We start from the raw sequence: 16,379 nt of genomic DNA, 5'->3' as shown, positions 1-16,379 counted from the left end.
AGACATGATGTGGCAGTGATACCACACAATTTTTGTGCTCATGAGCCTTACTTATTTCACTGAACATAATGTTTTCAAGGTTCTTCTGTAGGAAAGAATATTTCATAACTTCATTTTTCTATGGCTTTCCATCAACAAATATATCAATTAAGAATTTTTTTTCTACTAGTCCGTGTAATACTGCTAAATGTTTCAAGCGGAGCATACTGTAATAACTGGGGCGGGAGCGGAAGGCTGGCGGCTGGCAGCGCAGCTGGGGCGCAGCAGGCTCTTGAGGCTGCCACCAGCAGCAGCCAGCGTCGACGGCCATACCACCCTGAACGCGCCCCATCTCCTCTGATCTTGGAAGCTAAGCAGGGTCGGGCCTGCTTAGTGCTTGCATGGGAGACCGCCTGGGAATACCCGGTGCTCTGGCTTTTGCCACGCGCCGTCCCCTCCCTCTCGCTCGCCCTCCTTTTGCTAGCCCCGAGCCCGGCTTCCCGCCGCCCTCAGCGCCAGGTATGCAGGCCCCCGGCCCCGGCCCCGGCCCCCGGCCCCCGGCCCCAACCCCAACCCGCGCGCGCCCTTCCCTGGCGGCGCAGCCACGCAGGCAGCCACGCAGGCGGCGGCCACCCAGCCCTTCCTTGGAGCTCGCAGTCCCGCACCAACCCACATGTGGCTGGGGACCGCGGGGGCCCGCGCCCACTGCGCCTGGGCCCAAGAACCCAGGACCGCTAGACCTGTCGGCGTCCGGCCGGCCCTTCCTCCGGCCCATGCCCTGTAACCGTGCACACAGGGCCTGCCCCTTCTCGCCTTTCCCCGCCTTGCTTTGGCACCACGCCCATGGGCCCCATGCCACAGACTTCCCGTGGCCCCCTGAGCCCAGGAGACAGGCCCCACCTAACCAACCACCCACATCCCCTGGCCCCTCGGGCAGCGGGAAAGCGGGCGGCGCTCTCCCTCAGCCAGTGCGGTCGGTACCCCTGTGCCGACCAACGGGACACGGTCCGGAGCCCGCGAAGCAGACACACAGGCGCACGCACGCACGCACACCGGCACGTGTGCCCGCGGCCCATCGCTCCTCCCGCAAGGGGCTGGCGGCATTCAGAGCCCAAGGTGCCTGGACACACCGCCGGCGGCGGCGGAGGCAGACCGGGGGCCACCTGGCTGATCCCGGGACCCACCTGGCTGAGCCCGGGTCCCGGGCCGGTGCCTTCCCCACCTGGTCCAGCCCAAGCACCAGCACCCGCCTCCCGGGCCCGCTCGGGCCAGAGCTCCCTGCCCTGCCCGGAGGACACCCGCCGGTCCGCTGCCCGCGAGGCCTCTGGCCCGTGCCCCTCTGGCCCCAGCAGCAGCCCGGGGCCTGGCCCGTGGGCCGGGATCTGTGCTCGGGGCACGAGGGCACACGAGGGCATGGCGAGCAGAGGCGCTGGTCCTGGCAGCCCGGCTCCGCGTCCAGTTGGGCTCGCGGCTGGGAGACCGAGGCCCCGCGGTCCAGAGTGTCACTGGCGGCGGGCAGGTGTGCGGAGGCCGGGTCTCGCTAGCGGGAGACCTGAAGGAAGCGGCCTCCCGAGGGGATCTCCCCCACGGGGCGCGCGGCGCGGGTTGCAAGTGTCCCTCCCGCCGGCGGCAAGCACCCAGGCGCCTTCTGGAAGGTCTGGCCGAGCGGGCGGCCGTGTCGCCCTCGCCTCCCGCCAGGCGCATCTGCAGGAGCTGGGCGAGCTCCGCCGTCAGCAGGCGCTGGCGACAGCGAGGCCTAGGCCGGCTGCGGCCGGGACGCCTGGAGGGGCTCGGGGTGGCAAGGCAGGGGGCCGGGGCCCCAGCTCTGCGGCCCAGGGCCTCTGCGAGGAGAGGCCAGTGCCCACGGCAGCCCGGCAGGGCCCAGGCGCAGGTGCGCGGGCACCGAGGCCACGCCCACCGCCGCGGCCCGGGGGCGCTTCCGCTGCGTGCGCCTCGGGGCCTCCCGCTGCGGCTGGGCAGCCCCCGGTGCCAGGTGCAAGGGCCTCTGCTCTGGCCCCAGCTGCGCAGGCCTGCGGACAGCCTGGCCCCGATCCGGCCACCTGCCGCTTTCCGCCTGGCCCCGCGGTCGGCGTTTGCAGCCAGCGCGGCCGCCCGCATCCGACGCCGGCTGGTGGCCGACGCTCCAAAGGAGAGCGGCCGCTCCCGCGCAGGGCGCGGCTGTGTGGCGTCAAGGCCGGGCGGCGTGCGGGGCGACCCCCGCCCTCCGGGTGGGCGTGGCTCCTGGGGGCGGCCCCGAGTGCCGAGGGCAGAGCCCTGCGCGTGGCCGGGAGCGCGAGTTCTGGATGCGAGGACCCGCTGCGATGGCCGAGGGCCCAGGGCCCGAGCTCCGGGGCTAAGGCGTGCGGGGTGGGGGCGTGTGCGCGTGTGTGTGTGTGTGGGGGGGGGCCGGGGGCGTGCGGGCGCGTGGGCGGCAGGCCGGGACTGGGGTTGGCCCCGCCTCCTGGGCCGGGGCGGTACCGGCTCAGGGGCGCCGGCTGGGCGTGGTGGCAGGTGCTTGGCCCGGGCGCGGGGTGGTGAGGCAGGGCCGGCCGGCAGGGGGCGCCGGCGCTCGCGCCTGAGGCGGGTCGCTGCGGGAGAGTCGTGGGCCGGTTGGCCTGGCACCAGGGGTGCGCGTGGCGGTCGGGGGTCCGCAGGGCGCCGTCCACGGACTGAGCCGTCGGTGGCGCGGGAGCCGCGCCGTGGGCCCGAGGGCGGAGCAGGTGCCGGTGACGTGTGGGCAGGCGAGCGGCCGGGGTCCCGGGAGCCAGTGGCGTGCGGGGGAGGTGGGGCTCGAGGCCAGAGTGGCGGGCGGTGGCGGCGGGCTGAAAGGCTGGCCCAGGCCTTTTTTGCATGTACGTACCACATTTTGTTTATCCATTCATTTGTTGATGGATTCGGGTTGATTCCAGCCTTTGGCTATTGTGACTAATGCTGCTGTAAACCACTGGTGCACAAATTTGCAACCCTGTTTTCACTCTATTTGTGTTTATAACTAAAAGTACCTAGAAGTGGGATTGTCAGGTCAAATGGTGATTGTGTGTATATTTACCTTTTTGAGAAACTACCATATTGCTTTCTACAGTGGTTGCACATTTTACATTCCCACCAACAAGGAACCAGGATTCCAATTTCTCTGCATCCTCTCCAACACTTATTTTCAGTTTTTAAAATAATAAATGGTGTCAAGTGGCACTTCACTTTGATTTTAATTTGCATTTTCCTAAAGGCTAATGATTTTGAGCATTTTTTCTTGTGTTTATTGGACATTTATATATCCTCTTTGGATAAATAACTATTCAAGTCTTTTGCCCATTTTAAATTGCAGTTTGTCTTTTTGTTATTGCATGGCAACCATTCTATATATTTTTGTGATATTAAGCCTTTATCCAATATATGGTTTCCAATTATTTTCCCCCATTCTGTAGGTTGTCTTTTCACTTTCTTGATAACTTCCTTTGATGTGCAAAAGCTTTTAACTTTGATGAAATCACATTATCTATTTTTCCTTCTGTTTCATGTGCATTATGGTATCGTATCTAAGAATCCATTGCCAAATGCCATTTCATAAAGATTTGCATCTAATTTATCTTCTATGAGTTTTATAGTTTTAGTCCTCATATTTAGGTCTTTGATCCAGTTTGAATTGATTTTTTTAAATGGTGTGAGGTAGGGGTCTAATTACAGGCATCTGCATGTGGATATCCAAATTTCCCCATACTGTATGTTGAAGATAATATTCTTTCCCCACTACATGTATCTAGCATCCTTGTCAAAAATCAAATTATGATAGATATATGTGTCTACTTTCAGACTTAAATTCTGTTCACTGATTTAATTTGTCTATCTTTGTACCATTACCATACTTTTTTGATTACTGTCATTTTGTCATACTATTTGACTGTTTTGACTATTCCAGGTCTCTTGCAGTTCCATATAAATTGAGGATCACTTTTTCTATTTCTACATAAAATGCTGTTGGAATTTTAGTAGGTATTTCATTGGGTAACAATTGACACATTATCAATGTGTTAATTCCTCCAATCCATGGGATGTCTTGCCATTTAATTGGGTCCTTGTTAATTTGGGAGTATTTATAGTTTTCAGTATACAAATTGTTAGTGTCCTTGGTTAAACTTATTCCTAGATATAATATTCTTTTAGATTAGGGGTTTGTAAACTTTTTGTTCCATGGACCCCTTTGCCAGTCAGGTGAAAACTATAGATCCCTTACTAAACCTATACTATACTGTGTATTATTGAATAAAAATATCACACCCACACCAACATGTCCCCACAAGAATTATGGTTTTTTTTTTTGAATTTCAATTCAAGCTCATGGACCTCTGGTTAAGAACTCCAGGTTTAGGTATTATTATAAAGGGAATTAATTTCTTATTTTCCTTTTCAGATTATTCATTGCTAGTGTTTAGGGACATAATTTTTGCATGTTGCTGAATTCATTTATTAGTTCTAGTAGTTGTCTTGTGGATTCCTTTGGAATATCAGATCATGTCATATGCAAATAGAGATAGTTTTGTTTCTACCTTCCAATTTTATTTTTTAGCTTCTTTTTCTTGCCTAATTGCTCAGGCCAGAACTTCTAACAGACTATGGAAGAACAGTGGTGAATTAAGACAAGTGGGCATACTTGTCTTGTTCCTTATCTTAGAGGGAAAGTTTTCAGTCTTTTACTATCGAGTATGATGTTCGTTGTAGTTTTTTCACAAATGGCCTTTATCATGTTGAAAAATTTCCTTCTCCTTTATTTGGTTGAATGATTTTTCAGCAACTATTGCCACAATTGTGTGGATTTTTTTCCTTCATTCTATTTATGTAATGTGTTAAAATGATTGGTTATTATATGTTGAACAAGACTTGCATTGCATTCTTGGCATGACTCCCACTTAATATGCTTTTGGATTTGTTTTGCTAGTATTTTTAAGGATATTTCATCTCTATTCATAAGGAAAAGTAGTCTATAATTTTTTTTTCTGGTGATGGATTTTGATCCTGTACTTGTTTACTTTGCTCTTGTTTTTCTATTTCCTCAAGATGTAAATTAAGATTGTTAATCTGAGATCTTTGTCTTTTTTAAAACACACATTAATAGCCACACATTCACCCTGAGTATTGCTTTTATTGCATCCCAAAGTTTTGGTATTTTGAGTTTTTGTTTTTTTATTTTCTAAATCTTGAAATTTTTTAAACCCATGATTATTTTAAGAGTGTGCGGTTTAATTTCCACATATTTGAAATTTTTGCAGTTTTCCTTCTATTATTGATTTCTAATTTTATTGCATTGTGGTCAGAGAGGTTTCTTTTTTATAGTTTCAATATTTAAAATTTGTTTGGACTTCTCTTGAGCCCTAGAACAGGGTCTATCCTGGAGAATGACCTGTGTGCCCTTGAAAAGAATGAGTATTCCATTATTATTGGGTGAAGTGTACTGTATGTAGGGTAGATATAGTTGGTTTATAGTGTTGTTAGGTCCTCTACTTCCTTATTGATCTTCCATTTAGGTGTTCTACACAGTGTTGAAAGTAGTGCATTGAAATCTTCATATATTATTGTACCACTGTCTATTTCTTTCTTCAATTCTGTCAGTGTTGGCTTCATGTATTTTGGCACTCTACTGTTAGGTGTATATTTATTATAATTATTAAAACTTCTTATTGAAGTGAACCTTTTATAGTCATATAATATCTCTTTTAACAATTTTTAACTTTGTCTTGGTATTAATATAGCCACCCCTTCTCTTTTTGATGACTATTTGCATGAAATATTTCTTCCATCCTTTCACTTTCAAACTTATTTGTACCTATGGTTCTAAGATGGATCTCTTGTAAACAGCATACAGTTGGGTCATGTTTATTTATCCATTCTGCCAGTCTCTGCCTTTTGATTGGAGAATTTAATCCGTTCACTCTTAAGGAAATTACTAATAAGGCAAGATTTACTTCTGTTACCACAGTAATTGTTTTATTATGTCATACATTTTGTGCCCACTTTTCCCCATTACTGCCTTCCTTTTCAGGATGACCTTCTATAAAGCCATTCCAAGTCACTTATCTTTTCTTTTGTTTAGACATTTTCTTTATGGTTATTCTGGGGATTATGTTTAGCATACTAAATCTATTAAAATTTATTTGTGTTGATTCCAATTTCACCTCAATAGCCTGCACACACGTAGTACCTTCATCCCTCCATCCCTCCATTTTATGTTGCTCTTGCCACAAATTACACCTTTATGCATTATGAGCTCAGTAATAAACATTATTCTTTATTTATGCATGTGAATGCTAAACCTTATTAGAAATAAAACACAGCTTTACAAATGAAAAATGATATAATATTGGTTTTATATTTATTCATGTTGCTACTTATACTAGAGATATTTACTTCTTAAGCCAGCATTGAGATACTTTCTAGTGTTACTTCGGTTCAACATGAAGGGCTCCATTTAGGCAGCCTGGTGGTGATGAATTCCCTCAATTTCTGTTTGTCTGGAAATATCTTAATTTCACTCTTATTTCTGAAGCACAACTTTGCTTGGTATATTATTCTTGGGTTACTGTTTTTGTCTTTTTCTTTCTTTCTTGCAGCACTTAAATATGTCCCTTAACTGCCTTCTCACCTCCATGGTTTCTCTTGAGAAATTAGATGTTAAACTTATTAGAGTTCCCTTATAGGTGACACATGGCTTCTCTCATTGTTTTTAAGATTCTGTCTTTGTCCTTGGCATCTGTCGGTTGATCATAATGTATCTCTGTGTAGATCTATTGGAGTTAATCCTGCACGGCATTGGTTGAGCATCTGGGATTTGTATAGTTATATCTTTCATCAGATTTGGGAAGTTTTTGCCATTATTTCTTCAAATAATTTCTCTGGACCTTTATCTCTGGCTTCTCCTTCTGGGATTCCTTATGATATGCCTATTGTGCTTGACTGTGTGCCACAGATTCCACAGGCTCTCTTCATTTTTTTCTTCATTCTTTTTTCTTTCTGCTGTTTAGCCTGAACAGATTTGATTGTTTTGCCTTTGAGTTCACTGATCATTTCTTCTGCTTCCTCTATTCTGCTCATGAATCCTATATTGAATTTTTCACTTCTGTTATTATAAATTTTTATTACAGAATTTCCATTTGGTTCTTCTTTATAATTTCTGTCTCATTATTGGAATTCTCATTTTGTTCATATATTGTTTTCTTGAGTTCCTTTAGTTCTTTGTTCATGTTTCCATTTAGCTCATTGATCCTATTTATTAGAGTTCTAAGATCTTTAATTTAATTCTGGATACTGCTCTTCCTCTGGCATATTTTCCATTAAAATCCTTTTTCTTTCCTGTGACTGGCCATACTTTCCTGCCTCGTTGTATGCTTTGTCATTTTTTTTGTTGTTGTGGAGTTCTGGACATTCTGAGTTTTCCATTGTAGTCACTTTGGAAAACTAGTTCTCCCATTTATCAGTCCACCAGACTAAGAAAAAGAAGAAAGAAAAAAAGAAAGAAAGAGAGGGGGAGGGGGAGAGAGAGGGGGAGGCAGAGAAAGGAAGGAGGGAAGGAAGATAAAAAGAAAAGAAGAAGGGAGGGAGGAAGGAAGGAGGGAAGGGAGGAAGATAAAAAGAAAAGAAGGGAGGGAGGAAGGAAGGAGGGAAGGGAGGAAGATAAAAAGAAAAGGAGGGAGGAAGGAAGGAGGGAAGGGAGGAAGATAAAAAGAGAGAGAAAGAAAGAGAGAAAGCGCCAAAAGTGGAAAGAAGAAGGAAAGAGTTAAAAAATACTAACAAGCAACAAAACATTCACAAAAAATAACATGAAAAAAAAAAATGAAGCGCAATGCCGCCTCAAGTTTCTTGTTATGTGCTTGTGGGAGGCCAGAAGCTGCTGCTTTCAAGGCCCAATCCTAGGCCAGCATCTCTCATTTTCTTTTTTTTTTTTTTTTTAAAGATTTATTTATTTAATTTCCCCCCCTCCCCTGGTTGTCTGTTCTTGGTGTCTATTTGCTGCATCTTGTTTCTTTGTCTGCTTTTGTTTCTTTGTCCGCTTCTGTTGTCGTCAGCGGCACAGGAAGTGTGGGTGGCGCCATTCCTGGGCAGGCTGCACTTTCTTTTCACGCTGGGCGGCTTTCCTCACGGGCGCACTCCTTGCGCGTGGGGGCTCCCCCACGCGGGGGACACCCTTGCGTGGCACGGCACTCCTTGCGCGCATCAGCACTGCGCATGGCCAGCTCCACACGGGTCAAGGAGGCCCGGGGTTTGAACCGCGGACCTCCCATATGGTAGACGGACGCCCTAACCACTGGGCCAAAGTCCGTTTCCCTCTCTCGTTTTCCTTCAGGGCTCCTCCAAATCCAGAAATATAAACAGAGAAGAAAAAATTCAACCAACTGAAAATCAAAGTAAAAGAAAAAGAGGGGCTTTGGCTCCGTATGTCACTGTAGATGCTGGTGAAAGGCCAGGAGACACAGCTTCTGAGAGGAACTGAGACCAGCACCTGCCCCAGGCCCTCAGGGATCTGTGAGACTAGAAGGCATGAGAAGGAGTCAGAAGGAACCCAGCCAACCAAGAAGTGCACTGGGGCCTTACGTCTGGTGAATGCTGGGGTGAGGCCAGAAGACCTTGCTGTCGAGAGGGCTGAAACTAGACCAGAGTCTCTGCAGTGTCCTCAGGGATCTGCCAAACCAGGAAGTGTCCACAAAGAGAAGGGGAAACAGCTAAGAAGGTAACTAGCTCTTTACATCCAGGCAGATGCCTGTGAGAGAGTGGATGCCCTGCTGCCCAGAAGGTGGAAACTGAGGCCAGCTTTCACCCTGGCCCGCCAGCAATTCCCCAGAATGTTTTCAACCTCAATCCCAACTTTTGGAGGAAGAGGTTTCCTTGGCCAACACTGGCCCCACATGGACATTCCCAGAACCCAGGCTGCATTGCTCAGCCACAGTCTAGCCCTTTCTGCAGTTGCTAAGTCAGAAGGCCTGGCCCACGGCTCAGGCATTCATTTACAAAGGCTGAACACAGCAGCCTCTCAATTCCTCTGGCACTCGCAAAGTTGTTCTAAAGGGCCATTCTGGTTCCAGGGTGACCACCTTGTTAAGTCCAGTATCTTCTACCAGCTCTTTCACTTTTCTAGAGGAGGGAGTGATTTGTAAAACTTCCTACTCTGTCATTTTGTGCTTGTGCTCCACTGCTTTTTTTGTGTTTAAAATATTACTACTAGAAAATTTTAAATTACTCATATGTCATGCATTATATTTCTAATGCTGACCTAAAAATTTAAAGACCTAAGGAAAATTGTCTTTTGGAGCTGAAAATCTTAAACTATATAATATATATTTTGGTCTTCCATGTTTCTAAGCAATCGTATAAATCAGAGGGCAGCAGGTCCAAATTCTAAATACACTAAATCTCACTGGACATGAAATCCAGAGTTTACTTTGCAACATAGCTGATCCACTAGAATGTCTGCGTATATCCCAATGCTTGACTTATATGTATATTAATCAGAAAAAAAAATCACTGGCTTTATATTTTGTTAACTCAGATTGCAGGTGTCAGAAAAGCTGGAATCCAAGGGTAAAACTTTGAGATATGTACATTCTTGGTATTCTGATGAAATGATTAAGTGTGTATAGAGAAAAATGAAGAGGGGTGAATTTCACAGAGTGTGGGCATGAAGAGAAATTATGAGAGCATAGGGAAAGAAGAAGAGAAGTGGAAAAATGTGGAACAGTTGATTTCCTGAAGCTGGACAGTTTCCAGAAAAAGCTTCACCTAAATTAGTAAAGTGAATTCCACACAAGACTTGGATTTCCTTTGCCTGCTTTTTCAGGCTGGCACAGTATAATAACTTAGTCCATTGAGAGAGCAAGTGCCTAATGAGAGTAATGGCTTCTCTATTATTCACTGGATGTGACCTAATTACTAGGGAGCCAGACGGTACTTGATATGTATGATACCTAAGGCACTTTTAGGACTGGAGCCTGGTGTGAACTGAAATGCAGGGCTGGGTCAGACTACAGGGCACATCTCAATCAATGTCGATCTTTAAAAGAAACATCTGCATTCACCATTTGCAAACGACAGGTGGTGGCGGGGAACCAGTTCTCCCTGACAGCACCCCTGGATTTAACATCAGAAGTTATGTTATTCCCACTGAAAGTGCAAACTGATACATATTTTTAAAAACCCTTTTGATCCTTGCCAGTTCAAATCCTCAGAGAGAATTTTTGTCATGTAATTATAATTATCTGTCCAAGCAGTTGCAAATTAGTACTAGCTATATGAATCTTGACCTGTCAAATGAGGACAGATTTGTAAATAGTTTCGTAAAGTGTCCATAGCCTTTATTGTTATTGTGTTATTGTGTTCATTATCCTCATCATCACCATTGGTATTATCATTTTCTAAGCTTTTAATGGCCAAACAATGGCACCGATATCAACAGTTGATAACCACAAAAATGTGAATGTTAGGTATTTGGCTTCCTTCTCCCTCCACCAACATACTAACCTAAACCTTCTAAATTACACTTTGTTTGACACATTAAAACATTTGATTTTACATTAAAGCATTAAGTGAATAAAATAACCTGCATATTTCAGTCTTATAGAATTACATTTATCCCCTTTTTATATAATGCCCAACTCCTTAGCACTGGCTTAGTTTGTAAAATTTCTCCTATACCGTAATTCCTATTTTTTTGCTTAAAAAAATTTTTTTTGCATGTTCCTGAAAAAAACTGAGTAAGAAACATAAACCAGTTAATTTTGTCTGGTATCACTTCATAAATAAATCAATGTAGATGAATTTTTAAATTCCTGGATATAAACCTGTGCCATTTCCGATTATCTCAAATTTTAATTATGAGTAAACCTTCTGACACAAAATAAAGTGCAATTGGATATTATGAATCCTCATGCCATCTCCTTTGAGATAAAAGACATGGGTCCAGACTGCTGCCACCCCTGCCCCACACACCATATTCAGGTGGTCCTTCAAAAGGGAATAACCTAAGTATTGGGGATTCTGTTATTTTGAATTTGTACATACCTAAAAGAACTCATTAAAAAAACACACCCAGATTTCAGTATTACCTTTTATTAACTTAGGTAAGGATAAATTTATTGCTTTTGTTTAATCCTTCAAATTAGTTAATGTTCTGTTTTAAACTTCCTTATTTCTAGTAAAAATTATCACATGCCAACCTTTGAAATGCACAAAGAATTTTGATGTAGAGAATTTGAATGCAAGAATATATAGCAAGAATAGTGCTGAGTCAGTGTAATTTAAATTCATTAGAATACATGCCAGGAGATGCACTGCTTTGAGATTAAGTATGAATAGAAAAATCTGAAGATTACAGTAGTATTTAATATTAGAAGTTAGGAAAGGGCGACATATCATTGCATCGTCATATATTTATCACAACATGTCATCTCACCATGGATCTGAAGCAAGCTTTCAGAAAGGGAACAAGGCTTATTGAATAGGGAGAACATTGCAAAAACACTGAACTCACAAGAAAATTCCACAATTAGCACTTGATTTTCAATGTATAAATAGATTCTGATAAACCTTTTAGTTTCAGTGTAGATTCACATATCATCTAATATTTTATGTGGCTTTCCTTCTTTATGACTCTCACAGTAAGGTAAACTTAATTTTAAACTCCAAACATACTTAGGGCAAGTATCTATTATCTGCAAATAAAATATAAAAACTGTATATAAAACAAAATATAAGCCAATTGTGCATGATTCCCTGTTTGGGACTATTTCATTACAATAATGCTGAAACATTTATGAAAGCATAAACTGTGACTCCTTTTCAGCACTTTAATCTCAGTATTAGCCACCAAACAAAGTAGCTAGCCAATAAGTATATGTTTACCAACTAGAAGTCATGATATAACAATACCTATAAAACTAAAGAAAGTTTACATGCTATCTGTTTAATTAAGGGAGAATGGGGGGTGGATGCAAATTAGTTTTGTTTGGCCAAGCTATTCCTTTCTTTGTAATTTTAATTTGGAAAAGCTTATACTTTATTTGCATGAACATAAAAAGAGAAGTTCCTGACTTTTGTATATTTCCTGGCAAAAACTCTAAAATATTACCAATTTTGGGGTATTCATTATCTTCAATAACTCAGTGACTTGTACGGGATTTTGTCTCACAAGGAGAAGAGGTAACCCAAGACTAATGCTCCTCAGAAATTATTTAATACAAATTGCTTATGAACCTGAGGAATAATAAAATAACTGGAATACTTCAGTCCAATGCAGAAATATATCACTCTTGGATACACACATCCACATACATATTTGTGTATATACACTCACATATGTATATATAAATATATATGTATACAAACTTGCTTATTATTAAACATACTTATTATCCATAAACAGAAGGGAAATCTTAGAATGCTACAATGCTACAATTTTAAAAATTACTCAGGATTTTCTTCAATAACTGTTCATCAATTGTAACAAATGTACCACACTAATCAACACTTAATCAAAGATGTTGTTAATGGGGAAGAGTGGGGGGTAGGGATGGAGCTTATGGAAATCCCCTATATTTCTGATATAACATTTATGTAATCTAAAGCTTGTATGAAAGTATTAATAAAACTCTGAATTAGGTTTTCCATTGTTTATCTTTGCATCTAAAGTGTTCTGATTTATAGGATATGTACAGTACCTCACTATTTCTTTCCATTGCTTTCCACTAACATCAAATAGGTCAGGTAATTAAAAAAAATAAGCCCATAGGATTTTATAGAAAGTACTTTTAAAGGATAAGCAACTCCTGAATAGATCTTTATTTCAAATAAGAATGGGGATGGTAAAGAGTTTCTTTTATTTCTCCATGAAATTTTTAAGAACTATTTGTATATAGGGGTATCAGAATATTCTGTGGAGGCTATAAGGGAAGTAAATTTAGTAAATTATTTACCCCTTATCATGTTGCTGAATTTTATCTTATATCCTACTTGGAGATTACTCTGAGGATTGGACAGTTGTTCAAAAAAGTGTGTCTCAGTTGTTTTTTTAATTATCTCAAACTCTTCACACTATTAAAAATATATTGAGGACTCCAAAGCCCTGTTGTTTGGACATTATTTACCATATTTTATATTCACACAGAAAATTTAAATTGTTTATTATTTCATTTAAAAGAATAAAGATGTTAATATAAATAATGTATCTCTGATGAAAAATAATTACATTTTCTAAAACAAAAAGTGGTAAGAGTGGCATCGTTTTACATTTTATATAAATTCTTTAACTCTGTGGCTTAATATATGGTAATTAGATTCCCATGTCTGTTTCTGAATTTAGCCTATTATAGTAATGTTTTGACTTAAAATATTGAAGTAACTCTGGCCTCACAATTAAATGAAGTTGGAAAAGGGAAAATTATTTTAATAACCTTTACAATTAATGGGGGTATACTTCTTTGATATTACATCAAAATTTGACAAGTGGTAGTCTCATATATTAGTTGCACTGTGAAATCTGAAAACATATTGATCAATTTTTGCATACTATGTTACAATCAAATCCATTGCTGTACTTCACTCTTGAATGGCTCTTCAACTACAAATTTTTTAGGAGTACCGGGGATTGCATCTAGGACCTTGTACATGGGAAGAAGATGCTCAACCACTGAGCTATACCTGCTTCCCTTGAATGGATCTTCTACACACAAAATGCTTTTGTAGTATTATGCATTGGTCATTTTGAAAAATATTGGTTTTCTGAGTTTTGATGATCCTATAAATGTTAACACATTCAATTATAAAAATTTCCAAAAATAGCCGTTATTAGTATCACCACCATTCTTATTAGAAAAGTGGTTAAGCATTGAGAAGCTATCAAGAGTGCAGAGGTGAATAAAAATCTCAATTGTAAATTTTGCATGTAAGTTCAACAAATTTTCAACACATACCCTTAGTCATCTTCACTGAAGTGATAGGCATACACTTCAAATTTTGAAAAAAATTTGTCTGCTATATATATCCAGGTCCAAATTAGCATAGATTGTCAGCCAAAATTTCAAGTAAAAATGATGTTCGGTGGAAAAAAGCACCAGGCTCAGCTTGCAACTCAAATCATGGAACAACAGATCATACTCTGGTATGTATCTGGAGTGTACTATATACGCTTGTCATTTTGTCACACAGAATATTAAAATGTGTGAGATTGCGGGAAGATGGCAGAGTAGGAAGTTTCAGGAAGAAGTTCCTCCATCAGAACAATGATTAAACATGCATAACTTTCTGAATCAACTATTTTCAAACTCTGGAATCTAGAACAACATTCTGTTCTTCCAGGGAATATCTGAAGAAGATGCCAGGAAATCACACTAAACACTAGCGAGTTGCACTCTCCAGGCAGTGGCTACTGCCACCCATCTCTCAGACTCATGGCAGGTAGCAGTAAGGTACACAACCCTGGCACTTTGTGCAATTTTCTGGTGCCAGGGTGGGATAAAAGACCAAGTTCCCCAAGATCTAATGGTGTACGATCTGATAGCTGATCACTGCTTTTGATTAGCTACTCCAGATCACTGGGGTGCCTAATTCTGATGGCAGCCATTCTTCCAACCTTCCCAGGCAAGAGCTGAATGAGTATTAAAGAGCCTTCTTCAAAACTACAGAAAGGAGTCAAAGGGCTGCATTTACCAGGGCAAGTGTTAAATCAAGAAAACACAACGTTTAAACCATGGGAGGAACACCTGGTGATGGCCCCTCCCTCACACTCTCCATAGGGCAGTGTGAAGCTCTCCAGCATTCCTTTCATGGGTTGCCAGTCTCCTTGCAGATGAGAAAGACTGGCCTGGGAAACTCCTCTTCAGCTTGTCCCTCCTCCCAGCATCTGCTCTCCATGCAAAAGCAGCTTAGACAACAAAAGCAGAGTAAGAAACAATTAAGTCTGGCAGCCTGGGGCAAAGGCTTACCTGCCCTAAGTCCTGAGGTGAATCCCTGGGAGGGAAAGGATTGTTTTCTGGGGCAAAGAAGGGGCATTCAAATTCCTGTAAACAGGGATCTCCTAAGGACACTACAAACAAGCCAAGAACAAGACCAGGCCCAAAAAAGACAGGGAGGACCCTGCACCTTGCATTTACCTTGGGCAGACCTTCTTGAATGTTCAAAGAAAATACAGGCCATCACAAAGTCAATTTGCAGCACTGTGGTAGGTGACTTTTTTACATTGGTTTATTTGGTTTTTATTAGTTCTTGGCCCTCAAGAAAATATATTTCATATCACTAACTAGATAGGAGGTACTCAAGAAACAGCTTAGGAACTAAATTTCAGAATTAACATTTTAAAATATTAAAATGTACATTGTACAACAAAAGATTACAATATAAAGAAATAGGAAATGTCAGCCCATCCAAAGGAAGAGGATCAAAACAGAAAATATCAAAGAAGACCCGCCTGTGGAATTACCAGACAAAGAGTAAAAAAAAAAAAATCCTCAGTATGTTCATGAAAATGAAGTAAAATACAGTAGACTAACTAAAGAATATCAGAAAAACTCTAAAGGAACAATATGAGAAACTCAAAAGGGAGATAGAAACTTTAAAAAGGAACTGAACAGAACTACTGGTTGAACACCTGGTAAATGAAAAATTACCAGGATGATTTCAACAGCAGATTGGAACTGGCAGAAGAAAGAAACAGTGAACTGAAAGACAACTGAAATGCATCATGCTGAGGAGCAGAAAGGAAAAAAAAAGCAAAAATAGCCTGAGAGATCCCTGGGACATCATTAAGTGTACCAATACATGCATTGTAAGTATCCCAGAAGAAGAAGAAAGAACAAAAGGAATAGTCAAAGAAACCATGACAGAGAACTTCTAAAACTTAGCAAACAATGGGAATACACACATTCAAGGATCCCAAAGAACATCAAATAACATAAGCTTGGAAGAAACATAATGTCCCATTCCATAATGATCATAATGTTGAATGCAAAGGACAAGGAGAATGTAGTAAAAGCTGCAAGAGAAAAGCATATCAAAAGATGACTAACATCATTCATTAAGGCAATTCAAATCAAAACCAAAAGAAGGTGCCATTTCACACCCACTAGAATGGCTACGATTAAGAAAAGTAGAAATTTACAAGTGTGGGAGAGGATGTGCAGAAATAGTGGATGTTCATTAATTGTTGGTGGAATGTAAAATGGTGCAGTTACTGTGGAAACAGTTTGGCAATTCCTCAGAAATTTAAGTACAGAATTACTATTTGATTCAGCAATCCTACTTCTAAATATATATCCAAAAGAACTTAAAGCAGGGATGCAAACCAGTATTTGCACACTGATGTTCATAGAGGAATTATTCACAACTGCAAAGGATGGAAACAACTTAAGTGTTCATCAAATGATGAATAA

The 16,379-nt window shown here is 42.2% G+C and overlaps 1 pseudogene; it reads left to right on the top strand.

The window, feature by feature from the left end:
• The first annotated feature begins 298 nt into the window (after nt 1-298).
• On the top strand, nt 299-417 carry LOC131275718 (5S ribosomal RNA; annotated as a pseudogene).
• The last annotated feature ends 15,962 nt before the right edge of the window (nt 418-16,379 follow it).

This window comes from Dasypus novemcinctus, chromosome 23 (assembly GCF_030445035.2).
Source record: "Dasypus novemcinctus isolate mDasNov1 chromosome 23, mDasNov1.1.hap2, whole genome shotgun sequence".
NCBI lineage: Eukaryota > Metazoa > Chordata > Mammalia > Cingulata > Dasypodidae > Dasypus > Dasypus novemcinctus.
The sequence above is the reverse complement of the archived record's forward strand: the minus strand, read 5'-3'. Positions and strand labels throughout refer to the sequence as shown.